Source organism: Apium graveolens, chromosome 10 (genome assembly GCF_009905375.1).
Source record: "Apium graveolens cultivar Ventura chromosome 10, ASM990537v1, whole genome shotgun sequence".
NCBI lineage: Eukaryota > Viridiplantae > Streptophyta > Magnoliopsida > Apiales > Apiaceae > Apium > Apium graveolens.
Window position 1 is genome coordinate 222,366,062 of NC_133656.1, and position 17,083 is coordinate 222,383,144.

Consider the following 17,083-nt stretch of genomic DNA (forward strand, 5'->3'; position numbering starts at 1 on the left):
TCAATGTAGGTGGAGACAGTAGGAAATAACTGAGAAATAGTAGGAGTGAGAATGTGCTGAAATGGAAAAGAAGTCTCATAAAACAACACATCTCGAGAAAGAAACACCTTATGAGTTGTCAAGTCATGAACTTTGTACCCTTTGGTTCCAAACGGGTACCCAACAAAGACACAATTTACAGCACGTGGAGAAAATTTATCGGAAGATTGAGGTAACACAGAGGTGAAACACATACAACCAAAGACCTTTAGCTCATGATAATCTGGAAGTTTATTAAAAAGCAACTCATAGGGAGAATGACCATTAGTGACTGTTGAAGGAGTTCTATTTAACAGAAAAGCAGTTGTAAGTAGACAGTAACCCCACAAATGTAAAGGAACACAAGAATGAAAATGCAGAGCACAAGCAACATTAAGTAAAGAACGATGTTTTCGCTCAACTGACATGTTCTGCTGAGGGGTATAAACACATGTTATATGATGCACTACCCCTTTAGTATGAAACCAAGTTGATAAATCCCTGTTGACAAATTCAGAGCCATTATCTGAACGAAACATTTTAATAGAAGTAGCAAACTGATTCTCAACATAAGCCATAAATTCTTTAACATGAGAGCTCACCAAAGACTTGTCAGACAACAAAAAAACCCAAGTCATTTTCGACTTATCTTCAACAATTGTCAAAAAGAAATGACAATTGTTATGAGTTTGATGTCTGTACGGACCCCATAAATTGATATGAACAAGATCAAACAAATTGACAGACATAGTGGTACTGGGACTGAACTTGTGTCTAGTCTTCTTTGCCAACAAACAACTATCACATGGAGGAAGGGTCATATTGAGACCATTGAGAGGAAGTAACTGTAGAACTGGTGAAGGCACATGACCTAACCGATCATGCCGGAGCATAGCTTTACTAACAGATGATGAGCAAGAAACACTCTGAGATGAAGATATGACTTGAGATTGATGATGGTTGAGTCGAGACTGACTAAGGAGATACAAGCCATTGGATTCCTTGATAATATCCAAAGATTGCTTCCATATAGGAGCAATTAATTTGCAACATTGAGAGTTAAAAATAAGCTCACAGGTAGTATCCTTCAGGAAAGCAGAAAGCGACAAAAGATTATATGTAAAGGAAGGGACACACAGAACATTATGCAGTGTAATTCCTGGACTAAGCAACATACTACAAATCTGAGTTACTTCAGTTGTAGCACCATTGGGAAGATTTAAGAAAGACTTAACCGGCCTCATATCATGAAGAAGATGAGTATACGGAGTTATGCGATCAGTGGCACCTGTATCAATAATCCACTGATCTGTAGTGTAATACATATCTTATTCAACAATATTGGCAAAATGAAAAGCAGTTCCTGTAAATTGGGAACCAGAAAACCAAGTACCAGTTTGAGAATCAGTATTAACTGAATTAGTAGTCAAGGGCTTTTGAAGGAACATGAGCAGCTGTTTGTATTGCCCGTCCGAAAGAGTAAATGGATTGTGATCAACTTCACTGACATTATTATCAGTAATAGGAGAAACCTCCTTGGTCAACACATTAGTAGCAGAACTGTGTTTGACAGCAAAATAATTAAAACGAGGTTTAGGCTTTGGTTTTCCAAATAACTTGTGCCAAAAAGGAAAGCCACGAATGCAGTAACATTTTGCCCTAGTGTGCCCTGTCATATGACAAAAATCACACACAACCTGCTCCTTTGCATTTGGAGCAGTACTTGGTTTACCCGCTTTATTAGCTTGATACCTAGTGCCAACAGTTTTGACCGACATAGCCATAGAATCAGAATTCGTAGAGGAAATAATCACATATCGCTGATTTTCCTCTTGCAATAATAAGGAGTAGCACTGACTTAAGGAAGGCAGGGGCTTCATCATTAAAATTTGACCACGAATACTCGTAAATTGTTCACCAAGGCCCATTAAAAATATGACAACTTCACATCTTGCTCATACATATCAAGTTGTGTGTTAACAACACAAGTACACTTAGCACACTTACATCTAGGAATTATACGAAGACAATCTAATTCATCGTTAACAGCACAAAATTTTGCAAAATAACTAGCAATCGACAAATTTCCTTGTGTTAAGTGAGAGAGTTCAGAACGGAGTTGAAATAACTTTGGAACATTACTTTGAGCATAACGAGTTTCTAGATCAATCCAAATCAGAAGAGCAGTTTTCATATAAATAACACTATTATGAATATCAAGCGATAGAGAATTGAGTAGCCAGGAAGTTACCATATTATTGCATCGAGTCCAGTACATCAATAACGACGATGTAGAAGCAGGTGGAGGACACGATCCATCAATAAAATTGAGCTTCAATTTGTAGGACAAAGCTATCTCTATAGATCGACGTCATTGATTGTTGTTGTTGTCAGTTAAAATCACAGTGATTAGTTGCATTCCTGGATTGTCTGATGGATGAAGGTAGTATGGATGATTTACATCCATACTTACAGTTGATGTAGATGACGTTGGGCCCAGCGTAGCTGAAGAATATGAAGCTGATGTTGTCATTCAATTAAATCAATCAACAACAACGAAGAATTGAAATATCAATAGATTGAAACAAGCAATCAACAATGAATCAATTACAATTGATGCAGATTTCAATCGATAATCGTGGATCAGATCGAAAACAAGCATAAGGCTCTGATACCATGATAGAAATGATATAATCTCACAGATCAATCTCTATTCAAATGAAGATGAAAACTGAATTACAGAAAGATATAGATTCTATGTAATATCTTATCTCACAAGAGAGCAGCAAGATGTTATATACAATCAGAGGGAACAACAACTTCTGTAACTAACTAAGCTGATGTGGCACCATATGAGCTGGCTAAGAGCTGTCAATCTTTAGTATATGCAACAACTATTAATATGAAATATAATAACATATACATTGTTGAATGAGTCATATGAAACAATAGGTTGAAATAAATCTGTAGGTACTACACCATCCGTACATGGATAATATCCATAACAAACTGTGAAAATAACTCCCGTAGTTGTTAGTATAACATACAACAAAAGGACCCATGTAACAAGGTTACTGCCTCTATTAGATTTTTGTAATAATTGGGGTCAATTATACTCATGATACCATCTTTTGGGGTAAAGGTACACAAATCTCGTATAGAGGCACTATTTTTACTTATTTTTATACCAAGTGTATCCCTCAAGTGTTTGAGATGCTCCAAACTATTTGGTATTTAATTAATTACATTAGAAATTTAAAAATTATTTATATTTTTTTATAACTAGTTTATACTCGATGCACAGTATGCTTTATTAATGTGATTTATAAAATTGATATATAAATTTTTAAATTATTTTTGGAGGAAATTGAAAAATAATATTTGTAAATCCAATTGGTTATACTTATTTTATTAACACTAGCGTGGAGACTGTGCGATACACAGTTTTTAAAATTTACTTGTTTTATTTTTTTTTAATTTTTTTTGATAATTTTTTAATGTATATGTATATTATTACTTTACTTCTTATATTTTTTCAATGTTTTTATTTTTTTTGATTGCTTGTTGCAATATTCTTGCAACAAATATGCAAATATTAAGAAATCGGATGTTGAATTAAATTACTATCTTTTGCGATATATATTATATAACTATATACATCAGAATATATAATCATATTCCAGCTACGGTGCTATCATCGTATTATATTTTGAGGTTTAAATAGATTGATTATTCATAAGTGATTAAACATATAATCATAGTATATATAGAACTGTATTAGGACATTATAGCACATTGTGTTTGAATAATAGTGAAATAATATAATCTAAAATATATAATATGTTGTGAAGGGTTTCGAGCACATAAACGCAACGAAAACAGTAATTAAAAAAGTGAAAAAGCGGAATTTTTGAAACCCACCGCAGGATCCATGCGAAAAATAGATATTTAATCCGTAGATCATATTGTTTATCTTAAGAAACTTTATAAATCAGTTGACTAATGGATATCCAAAGCTTGTTCAATCACCACGCATCCCGCTCTCGCGATCTATGCTCTATCGGTATCCACACGAATGCTTGAACTCAAGGATTGGATGTGTACTAGCACAAACTCGTTTCTTCTTACTCTCTCCATCTTCACTCTTGGTGGCTAGGGTTTTAGTAAAAGTCTTGCTTGCAAAATCAGCCACACAAGAGATATTATGTAGAGAGTAGAAAAATGAATTATAACTCTTAACTAATTAGGAGTTATTATTAATTCGAAATTCCTATTTGTATTATAATTAAGTCTCACTTAATTATTTAATAAATAAATTTCATAATTAATATTAGTAAATTCCAATATTAATATTTATCTAATTAATTAAGTCATACTTAATTAATATTATAAATAATTCGAATTACTTTAATATAATTTAAATCTAATTTAAATTAAATAATTCTTCAAGCATTCTTAGTGTGTGACCCTATAGGTTATTATTACGTTGGCAACAGATTTTAAATCTAATTTAAAATCATAAATAATGAGCGGCATCTAGTAATACATCATTGCTACCCAAATAATAATAATTGAATCGGTGATCGATTAAACCTTTTGTGAATAATGTACAATGTAATATAATCCCTTTAACCAAATATTATAGATTAAACTAGAGACATGTAATGAGACATCCTCATCATAGTTTAATCCAAGTTTTCTTGATCAATGAGTAGACTATCATATCAAATCAACATTTGAGTGTGGTCACGCATTTCATAGTCTAGCTCACACAAGAGGCCAATAATATCACTCTTAAAATATGAGGGTTAAATCTCATCTAGATCATTCATATTTCTCATACGATTCATAATATACCTAATGTCCACTTTTATCATTACCCGGTCAAGGATAACTTTTAATGGAATCAATGTATATTAATTCTCGTATAGAAATATAACGACTTCAGGTCTAAGGACCATTACATCATTATCACTGTGAGAATTACTTATGACACAACAAACATGTAGAATTTCACATTGGGTCTGTCCAGCACCATGTACGTATACATCTGCCTGTGTTTTTGACTTTAGTATCACTATACCTATGATCAATGAGATGTGATCATCAGTCAACAAACACATCAATCTTAATGCATTATTATTGTCCCTTAATAATAATACTCGACTAGGGACTTTTAGGAATATTGATATTATTCTCATAATCTCATTTCTAAGTCACGTACTTAGAGATATATAATTGCATATCATATTCCAAGGACATTTATTAATCTAACATTTATATCGCAGTAAATTAAGAATTAATAAATTCTAAAGAGAATAATCGATAGAACATAAACATTAATAATCCTAATGTCTTAAACTAAAACAACATAATATTGTCTTTAGGGCACAAACAATAACATATTATATCGTATTCCTTGAAAGAATCTAAATTTGATTTAAGAATATATAACCACGGTTAACAAAATATGATCATAAAGGTTTATTTGAACTCATAATTTAATGATGAAGGGCTTACTTGATCCTTTTAAAACTATAGGGGGTATTTGCTCCATACGGTAAAACACTGGGGCTTTTTTGCTCATTAACCCTTGTATTTTTGTTCATGTCCAAACTTAATAAAATTGACAACATAAGTATAATTTTGGTTCAAAAAAATCATTACGTCATGATAGCTCCGAGAAGTAGTAATGATTTAGTAGAGAATGCAATCACTAAGAGTTAGACCCCAAGTCATCCGTGTCGTGTATAACTGTGTCGTGTACTTTCGTGTTTCGTGTATTTGGGACTAAACATGAACACGACACAAATTGAAGTCGTGTACCTGTTTTGTTAACACAAACACGACACGAATTCAAAACGGGTATACACGACACGAACTGCAGCACACGAAAAATTTCATGTACTTTCCATGTACACGACAACGAAACGACACGAATTGGTACACGAAAAAATGAAAAAATAAAATGTAAACAAAATAAACACGAACTGGTAGATAACCCGAATTTAGTACACGGAATTTTGAAGTTTTACAAATCATGTTCAAATTTTGGTTAAACATATATAACTAAAAATTAATGTCAATTCCATATATAAAATTAACATATATGTTCTAGAAATAAATTTTAAAGTATATTAATATATATGTTTTATTTATTTATTTATTTCGTGTACCTCCTGTCGTGTCGTGTACCCGAGGGGTAAACACAAAATCGGCACGAAATATTTATCGTATACTTTCGTGTTGTGTACCTAAAATTCAAAGTCAAACACGAAATTTTCATATCATTTCGTGTCGTGTTTTCTTGTTGTGTGAAAAATTGTCGGGTCTACCAATAGTACATATCATTGGTTTAGTGTAAAGGTTGAGATAACTTTTGTTGTGCCATGTAACATTATAACTATGAACTAAAAGTAATAATACGAACGTGGTTTTTTATGTCATAAAATCGTCACGGGCATTTTATCGAGACTTCAAGAAAATGGATTGGATTATTGTCATGGAAGAATAAAGATGAGTTCCAGAAAGCGCTTCTCGGGACTAATATAATAGTATATTAGTGTGCACGGTTGACTCGAGTAAAGAACCAACATTAAAAGTTCTGAACCAGGTCATATCAGCTGTGTTTGGATTATCCATCGGATAAACTTGTTGTTTATTTTTCTGATGATGTTGGCGTTGCCGTCATTTTAAATGCAATGAGAGAAGTTGCCGCTTTTGTTAGATGGTGGATCCCGTTTTGCCAGAAGTATAATATTGAAAATAGGTGTCCAGAAATTTATAAAAAAAAATAGGTGTCCAGAACTTTTATTTTTCTGGTTTATGGTGGATCCCGTTTTTTTTTAAATGTCAATTTAAAAACATTTTTTTATAATAATCATTTTGCGACTCGAGTATGCCTACTCCCGCAAGAGTTGGCTCATTTGGTCAAAGAGGAGATAACTATCCACTTGGTCCCAGGTTCGAATCCCACAAGAGGAGAATTTATAATTATACCTCCCGAGTCATGGTCTGCCGCTTAAATACGTTTTAGAGTTGGCTCATTTGGTTAAAGAAGGGATAACTATCATCTTTGTCCCAGGTTCGAATTCCACGAGAGGAGAATTTATAATTATATCTCCTGAATTATATCTCCTGAGTCATGGTCTGTCGCTTAAATGCGTTTTAGAGTTGGCTCATTTGGTTAAAGAGGAAATAACTATCCTCTTGGTCCTAGGTTCGAATCCCACGAGAGGAGAATTTATAATTATACCTCCTGAGTCATGGTTTGTCGCTTAAATGCGTTTTACTTTGGTTCACGTGGTTTGCAGTGAGTCCGTGGGGTTTACTTAGTGTGCACCCAAAAGCTAGCGGATGCGGGTTCACTACGATATAAAAAAAGGTATACGTGAAATGATCGTATGATCACGTTACTGAGAAAAATGAAGATATGATCACGCAGTTGGATGATATGGTTAGGCTCCGGATGGCAGTATCATGCCAAAGCACTAGTAACATTGTTCGAGGGTTAGAGAATCTGCATGATCATGATGAATACTAAATACGGCATGCTCATTCCGCTTTATAAGTAATATTTCATTTATGAATTATTTTTATTTTATTTTAGTATTTTCTATCCATATATATATGATTTTATGATGTAATGCAGGAATAATTTGTTATTAAAATCAAAACCCTAGAAAATTTTCACTTTATGTTTCTTGTGAATTCAAGAAAACTCTGTGAATTCAAGATAAGTCTTTTGGATTCAAGATTTTTTAAAAAAAATTGTTTGAGAGTCCTTATGAGTATTAGCGTTTGTTTATCCTACGCTTATGTACTGCGTTAAAATAGTATATATGCCATCAAAGGGCAGTTCACTCCGAAAATATTTAATTAAGGTTTATAATAAACTTAATTTTTAGATAGAAAATAGAAAGTATATAAATTAATTAGATAAATAAGTAGTTTGGCTGTTTGACGTGAATTAGTAAAATAATTTGACTGATTTGTGCAGTTTCAGTACGAGCACTTCAAGAAACTTGTGGGTAGCCAAGGAGTCAAGGAGAGGTCAGTCAAGTTAGCATTTCCAGCAATGGCCGAGCACCTCTAGTTCAGGTAGGGGTGTGCAAACAAAAAACAAAAAACCGAAATCGAACCGAGAAATCGAAAAATCGTACCGAAAAAAAATCAAAACCAACAAAAACCGAAAAAACCGAAACCGAACCGAATCGACAGAACGATTTGGTAATGGTTACGGTTTTGTGCATATAACCGAACTGAAAAACCAAACCGTTTATATAATATAAAATTTATTTTAATAGTATAATAATAATGGCTAATAATATATTATTGTTATTTATATTACTTATTAGCTAGTAGTATAGTACCTTCTGTACTCTGTAATAAACAGAATAGGACTTTAATCCTCTAAAGTCTAAAGTCAGTATATTATACATACTATCCAATACATGTAATTATAGAGAAATTATTAGAACCGTAAGAATTGTTCTTCAATTCAAAATTTGTTTAAACTCACTTTATAATTATAATAATAGAAAGTGTGTAAATATAAATTTTAAACTTATATCTTTTTATGTTAAAATATATCAAATTTATTATTATGAAAATAGATATAATATTTTTTAAATGAGTAAAAATCGAAAAAACCGAAACCGATGAACGGTTAACCTAACCGAAAAAAACCGTTCTGAACGGTTTGGTTACGGTTAATAAGTAGAAACCGAACCGAAACGACATACACGGTTAGGTAACGATTTTCGGTAACAACCGAACCGAACCGAACCGTGCACACCCCTAAGTTCAGGTATTAATGATGTTTTGTTAACGAATTCTTATTTTAAATCAAGGTTTTTGAATTTACAAATAGGTTCTATTGGTTTCGTCTTCAAAAAATGAATAAGCCTTCGATTTTTCAACTAAATGTTAGGATTTTTTTTATTAATATTTTGAATAGGTTGTGTGGCCATTTCGTCATAAATATTAGGAATTTGTCCGACATTAAGTAAAATGTGCTCGAGTCGCAAAAAGATTATTATAAAAGTTTAATTTTAAATTGATGTAACATGATTGACAAAAGTATTCAATTAATTAGGACCTTGTTTAGTATTAAATTGTACTCAAGACAAAAAAAAGTTCTTATATCGAAGTGATCGGTATTTTCTTTATTAAAATGAGGATAAATGATTTGATTCCAGATTTTACATTAATGTGACATTATAGAAAACTTTAATTGATGTGAATGCAATTTTGTAACTATTTTGAAAATCAACATACATCCCTAACAATTTTCATTTGTAAATTAACTTTTACATCTTCATTTCCTTGGGTCACCCCCACAAGTGCATAATGCATTCAGAAAAGTATTCAAACATATGCATTCGGACAGCACTTTCGAACAACTCTTTAAATATAATTTATGTACAAACTCTTGCAAAGAGAAAACAAGAACAATAAGATTACAAGTTGCAAGACTTAAACTTGCTAAAAATTTATGAGATTAATAAGTTTCCTCCGGTTAACCTCAGAATCTTTTTCCTGAGATCATAGAAAAAACATGTAGAAAAATTGTTCGCGGTACAGTGTGGTGCGGTTTGGGCCAAAACCGTAAATCAAACCGTAGGTGCGGTTTATCCAAATTTTAAAACCGCAACCGCACCGCGTAAATCTTAAAACGCACAAACCACATCATGAAAATGTGGTACGATGTGGTTTAAGCGGTTTGAGAGGTTTAAGAAAAATAATAAATTTTAGTCCGAGCGATTTACAAATTTCAATACATCAATAAATGAATTAATAAATAAGTTCCAAGTTGATAGTATTATTTCAAAATACAATTTTAACAAGTCTGAATCACGAACTACAAATTCTATTTTTTTTGTCATATAGCAGATAAAATTTCAAATTATCTTAGTCATTGATAAAAAAAATAATAAACGGTAGCATCAAACCATCTGCTATAAACTTTAACATTAATACATAAATGCTTATTATATATACTAGCATAAGTCCCGTGCGATGCACGGGTTTACATTAATATTTTAAATTTTTATTTATCAAGTTATATTATATTTTTAAAATATTTATATAAATATATAATGATTATAAATTTATAATAAAAATAATAGAATAATATGTGGTCGTAATTTAGTAGAATAAATAGATTATTTCTAGTAGTTTAACAATTTAGTAGTTTAGGAGATATGTAACACTATTATTTATATCTTTTAATAATAGGATAAGTTGTATTCATAGTTTAGTAGGATAAATATATTTAGTAGTAGTTTAATAATTTAGTAGTTTATTAGATATATAACACTATTTATCTATTTTGTAATAATCAAAATTAGGGAATTATCGTTGAACCAAACCGTTGAACCAAATTATCTATATTTCGGCTGTTGGTTATAGGCCCAATAAGGCCCATTGAATGAAGGCCAGTTAAGCGGTTGTGCTACTGGGCTGAAGGACCTCCAGGCCCGCGTCGCCAAGGCCCATGAAAGCCCAGGCCGAGGCCTGCTACTCGCGGACCGTTGGACAATGCAAGGGACACAACGTCCCCTTTACACTCCCTCCTTAATGGTTGGTAACGGAAGAACATTCATGGCATGATTGGGTATAAAAACCCTTGTGAAGTAAGATAAAACATATACACTCTCAACACTCTACTTCTCTTGTATTACTACCCTAATTTTACAGGCAGATTCTGATTCTCACACCGGAGGTGAATCGGGGGTCCAAACCCTTGCATTCTCTTCACTTTCAGGTACGGCTGAAGTCATCTTCAATCCAGCCGAAGCCTGTTCATACAACCGAAAGGATCTGGGCGTAACATTTGGCGCCGTCTGTGGGAACACGAGAGTTACAAGTTGAGAAAATGACAGAAATTCATGAGCATTCACCGCCACCTGGTTTCACCGACAAGGGACAACCATCCTCCCTAGTCGTCGAGGATGGGGTTATCACGTTAACCCCTGAAGAAGAGGCCTTACTCCTAAAGATCCGGGCAGAGAAGGCCGCGGAGAAGGGTAAGTCCAAAGTTGATCAGATTGACAAGGAAGCGGAAGCGCGAGCCAAGAAAAGAGAAGCTGATGCCCTCCGACTCAAAGCCCTGCAACTGCAGAGGGAAGAAATTGAACTGCAAGAACAAGCCTTGAGAGAAGCGATGCGGGCCGAAGAGACCGACGGAGCACATAAGGATAGAAGGGAACGAAGGGCGTATGACGAAGAAGATGAGTTTGACTCTGATTCGCATCCCCGAAGGAAGAGGGCTAAGCAACCCTACTCTTCCGATTCAGATGACGAGCCCGATGGATCTCGCCTCAGGCTCAATCGCTTAGAGAATGCCCTCTTCGGTGATAGGAGGCCCGATCGAGAACCTGTTGTAACACAAGAGATTGAACTGTACCGACCCCCTCCGGGCGAAGAGAGAATTCTCCAAGATGAGCGAGTTCAACGGGAAAGGGGACCCCGAGGACCATTGTGAAAAGTATGAACTCCTGATGGTTGGGATGGGCCACAACGATATAATGCTGTGCAAAATGTTCAAGACTTATCTCAAAGGGTCTGCCTCGATGTGGTACAAATCCCTGAAGCCTCGGTCAATCGGGTCTTACGAGCAGTTGAAGAGGAAATTTTTAAAGTACTACAAGCACATGTGCCGAAAGGCGAAGGACACCGAAGCCTTGGTCCATTATCGGCAGAGGGCGAATGAGGAGCTTGGGGATTATCTCGCTAGATTCAAGGAAGAAGCGGGAATGGTCACCAATCTGGACAAAATCAAAGCAATGGGCTTCCTAACGGCGGGGCTAGACCCCTATAAAGGTAAAAAACTTCGTTCATCTCTTTACGATTTCCCCCCAAAATCCCTAAATGATATATATGTGAGAGGCGAGAATATTCGCCGCAAGATGGAAAGTATTGGGGGATATAAAGACACAAGAAGAGACGACCGATCAAAGCGAGCTGACAGATATGAGGGCTCAAGATCAGGATCTGACCGAAGGGATAGCAGAAAGGAAGGAAGGAAGGAATCAGATCGAAGGGCCGAATGACGTCGAGATAGAGATTCGGCCGTATTCACTCCTTTGAATGCGCCGATCTCCAAGATTCTCCATGAGATAAAGGGCAAGCCGGGATTTGTTCGCCCCGCCAAGATGAAGGTCCCGAACCACAAGAAAAACCCCGATAAGTACTGTGACTATCACAGGGACAAGGGGCATAACACAGATGAATGCTACCACCTCAAGAAGCTCATTGAGCGCATGATCAAAGATGGCAAGCTTAATCAGTTCGTCCGAGATCTGAGAGATAGATTGGGGCCGAAGGAAATCCTAGAGGAGGAAGTAGAGGCCGATGAGCCAGAACGAAGGGACATGATAAGGGGCGAAGTAAAAACTATATCTGGGGGGAGCATCCTGGATAAGGATAGCAAGACTGCAAAGAAGAGGTACGCCCGACAGGTGTACAATCTGTATCAGTTCGGGCAGGCAAAGCCCCACATGCCCATGACCTTCAGCACTGAAGACTATGAGGATGTCATTCGCCCGCACGAGGACCCTCTGATCATCAATCCTATCATCGGGCAAAACAAAATATGGAAGGTGATGGTGGATACCGGCAGCTCAGCCAATATACTATTCCATAAAACCTACTGTAAGATGAACTTGGCGGGAGAGCAATTAGAGCCCTGCAACGAGGCCCCCCTCTATGCAATCGGAGGCCATCCAATTCAGTTCGAAGGAACGATTACTCTTCCGGTCCTCCTGGGCAAGTTGCCGTATACCGCCGAGAAGCTGGTGAACTTCTACGTGGTTCGGATTGAAAGCCCGTACAATGCAATATTTGGCAGGCCCTTCTTATCAACTTTCGAAGCAGTGGAGTCCATACCTCACCTCAAACTCAAGTTCCCAACTGAAAAGGGGGTAGGAGAAATGAGGGGCGATCAGAAAACTGCCCGAATCATAATGCTCGAAGACCTTGAGAAGGATCAAGAATATGAAGGGCCGGATGGAACCGGAAAGAGGAAGCGGGCAGAATCCGAACCCAGTGGAAGTCGGGTAACATTGAACATTGAGTTGGAAAAATTTGGGGCTGATCTCTCGAGTCCTATCGCCGAACCCGCGGCAGAGACTGAAGAAGTGGAGTTGTACGCGGGCCATTCGGGAAAGATGGTACGGATAAGCAAAAACATGGGGCCAGACCTGAAGGCGAAGGTAATAGCTGTCATTCGGCAATACCATGATGTGTTCGCCTGGGGGCCCGAAGATATGCCCGGATTGGATCCCCAGACGACAACGCACTGCTTGAATGTGCAGCCCGAGGCCAAGCCGGTAAAGCAAAAGAAGAGGACATTTGCAGTCGAACGACAGAAGGTAATAGAGGCCGAGGTGGAAAAACTTTTAGAGGCCAAATTTATCGAGGAGATCGAGTATCCTGACTGGCTAGCCAATGTGGTGGTCGTGAAGAAGTCGAACGTGAAATGGAGGATGTGCGTGAATTACACTGACCTCAACAAAGCATGTCCGAGGGATCACTACCCATTGCCTAACATCGACCAACTAATAGACGCAACCGCAGGGATATGAGGTACTTAGTTTTTTGGACGCTTTTTCCGGTTATCATCAAATTGCTATGAATGATAGGGATGTGCTCAAGACAGTGTTCATAACTCCGAAGGGGACTTATGCTTATATTAAAATGCCCTTCGGACTGAAGAATGCTGGAGCCACATTCCAGCGAATGGTGAACAAAGTCTTCAAGGAGCAGATTGGGAGGAACATGGAAGCATACGTGGATGATATGATAGTGAAGTCACTGTTCCAAGATCATGCCGAGGACTTAAAGGAATGCTTCGAAACTCTCCGAAAGAACAACATGAGGATCAATCCGAACAAATGTACCTTCAGAGTCTCTAGTGGAAAGTTTCTCGGGTACATGGTCAGCGCCCGGGGGATAGAGGCGAACCCGGAGAAGATCGAAGCGGTTATCAATATGGAACCTCCCAAATGCATTAGAGATATACAGAAATTGACGGGCCGACTCGCCGCCCTTCGACGTTTCATTTCCCGGTCAGCCGAGAAAGCACTTCCTTTATTCGCCGTGCTCAAAGGGTCAAAGAATTTTGAGTGGGGGCCCGAATGCCAAAAGGCGTTCGAAGAAGTAAAGGAATATTTAACAAAGGCACCACTCTTGATGAGGCCCGATCCGAAGGAAACTCTTCAGCTTTATCTAGCTGTGTATGACAGAACTTTGGGGGCCGTCCTTGTGAAGAATTATGAAGGCAATCAACATCTCGTGTTTTACGTGTCCCATATTCTCAAGGAGGCAGAGACAAGGTACCCCAACGCCGAGAAATTCGCATATGGGTTGGTTATGGCCTCCCGAAAATTACGACATTATTTTCAAGGCCGGACGGTCCAAGTTGTCACCGATCAACCTCTGAAGAAGATTTGACCAGGCCCGAAGCCTCCGGGAGAGTCGTAGCGTGGTCCATCGAACTCAGGGAATTTGATCTCGAATATGTCCCCCGTACGGCAATTAAGGCCCAGACTTTGGTCGACTACGTGGTTGAATGTGCATTCTCTGGTCCGAAGGATCTCTCGCCTGAAGAACAACTAATCCGGATCTCAGGGAAGTGGAAGCTCTTTGTAGACGGGTCGGTCGCCGAAAAAAAGTGTGGTGCAGGCTTGATCCTCTCCAGTCCCGAAGGATTTGAAATATGCCAGGCCATAAGGTTCGACTTCCCCTTGACAAACAATGAGGCCGAGTACGAAGCCCTCCTCGTAGGAATGAAGCTTGCCCGAAGCCTCGAGGCGAAGCACCTAAGGGCCTTCAGCGACTCCATGTTGGTTGTGAAACATTTCACAAGGGAGTATGAACAAAGGGATCCCCGAACGAGAGCCTATGCTACCGAGGTACGAGAAGCTTCTTTATCATTTGAAACTTTTGAATTAAGTCAAATTGGCAGAGAAAATAATTCTAGGGCGGACGCACTTTCCAGGCTAGCTTCGGCCGAGACACAGAACTTAACCGGTTCTATTTACCTCACCGAAGCCAAAATGCCTTCGATCGAAAAGAAAGAATGCCTAGAGATTCACCAGGGAAGCGACTGGATGACCCCCCTCAGGAACTTTCTGGAGAAGGGCATTCTGCCACCCGACCGGAAAGATGCCCTGAAGGTTAAATACAGAGCATCAAGCTACACTATCATCAATGGGCGAATATATCGCCGATCAGTCAGTCAACCCCTTCTATGCTGTTTGAACAGCGAAGAACAACAACAGGCTTTGGAGGCAGTACACGAAGGAATTTACGGCGAGCATCTGGCTGGTCGTTCCCTCGCCTTTAAAATTCTCCGGCAGGGATTCTTCTGGCCCACTTTGAAGGCAGACGCCATCGACGATGCAAAGATATGTGTACAATGCCAGTTGTTCTCTACTGTCCCGAAGCAACCTCCAGAAGAGATGACCTCTATACTAAGCCCAATTCCGTTCACCGTATGGGCCGTGGATATAGTCGACATACTTCCTACCAGCACGAAGCAAGCGAAATACTGCATAATCGCCATTGACTACATGACTAAATGGGTCGAAGCCCGTCCTCTGTCAACCATAACCGAAGAAGCCGCTAAAAAGTTCTTCGTGGAACAGGTCATTCTCCGGTTTGGCATTCCGAAAACCTGCATCTCAGATAATGGAACTCAATTTATTGGAAACAAATTCCGCAAGTTCCTGCACCACTTCGGAATCCAACAAAAATTTAGCTCAGTCGCCCACCCACAAGGAAATGGGGCGATTGAAGCGGCGAACAAAGTGATATTCCGTGGAATCAAGAAGAGGCTGGGCGAGGCAAAAGGAAGATGGACGGAAGAACTCCCTTGGATCTTATGGGCTTACCGAACCACCCCCCGGACATCGACTGGAGAAACTCCTTTTAGAATGGCTTATGGCACCGAGGCCTTAGCTCCTGTCGAAGTGGGCTTGGAATCATACCGAACCGAGACCTATAATGTGAAAACTAATAGCTTCGGGTTGAAGGCGAACGTAGACTTGCTGGAGGAAGAAAGGGAAGCCGCCCATCAAAGGAACATGAGGTATTTACTGCAAGCGGCACAACATTATGACTCCAATATGAAGAAATGGGCCTTCGGAGTAGGAGACCTAGTATTAAGGGAGTTGGCCGCATCTATACCGACCAAGCAAGGAAAGCTCCAGCCGAACTGGGAAGGGCCTTACAAAGTGACCGAAGTCGTTCGCCCTGGAACCTATAAACTCGAAACGCTGTCAGGCGAATCAATTAAAAATACTTGGCATGCCAGTCGCCTTCGGAAATTTTATCAGTAAGAAATTTCTTAAAAAGCTTGTATTTCAATTATATGTGAAGAATGTAAGCGGACTGATTGAATAAAGATGCATTTCCTGTCAAAATTTCTTTATTCATACATGCTGCGGCCGACCGAGTATTATCTGAGGGCGATCCCGAAGAAGATAAATCCTTCGACCGCCGCCATTGTCTAATTTGTTAATTGAAAAGACATAAGGGGCAATCACCCAAAAATCGAACATCACTACACTCTTATGAAAACTTGAAATTGGTCAACACGAATTAAGGGCCTTAAGGGGCAGTCCTAGAATAACGCCCTATCATTCGTCTTAACTTAATTATTTATTATTAATGAGGCCCAAGGAACCCCTGTCCCGGGGCGATCAAAGGAAGGACATGGTCTTTCGGCCTAGATAATGAAACAATTAATCCGACCAGGTTTAGGGGCGATCCCGAAGATGACCGCTGATCTAGGGGCGATCATTAAAAGATCAGCACCCATGTGCCCTCGCCTGAATTAAGAAAGGATTAACAGCCCGAACCAACCTTCGACCTTTAACCCTTGGGGACGTAAGGGGTAGTGAGGCAGCAATACATTAAAATCGTTAAAAAAAGATCGTTGAGGCGAATGAAGCCGAAGATACGATTCATTTTTTTAAATTCGATAAGATCGTTGAGGCGAATGAAGCCAGAGATGCGATTCATTTTATTATTAAAATTGTTGAGGCATAATAAGCCA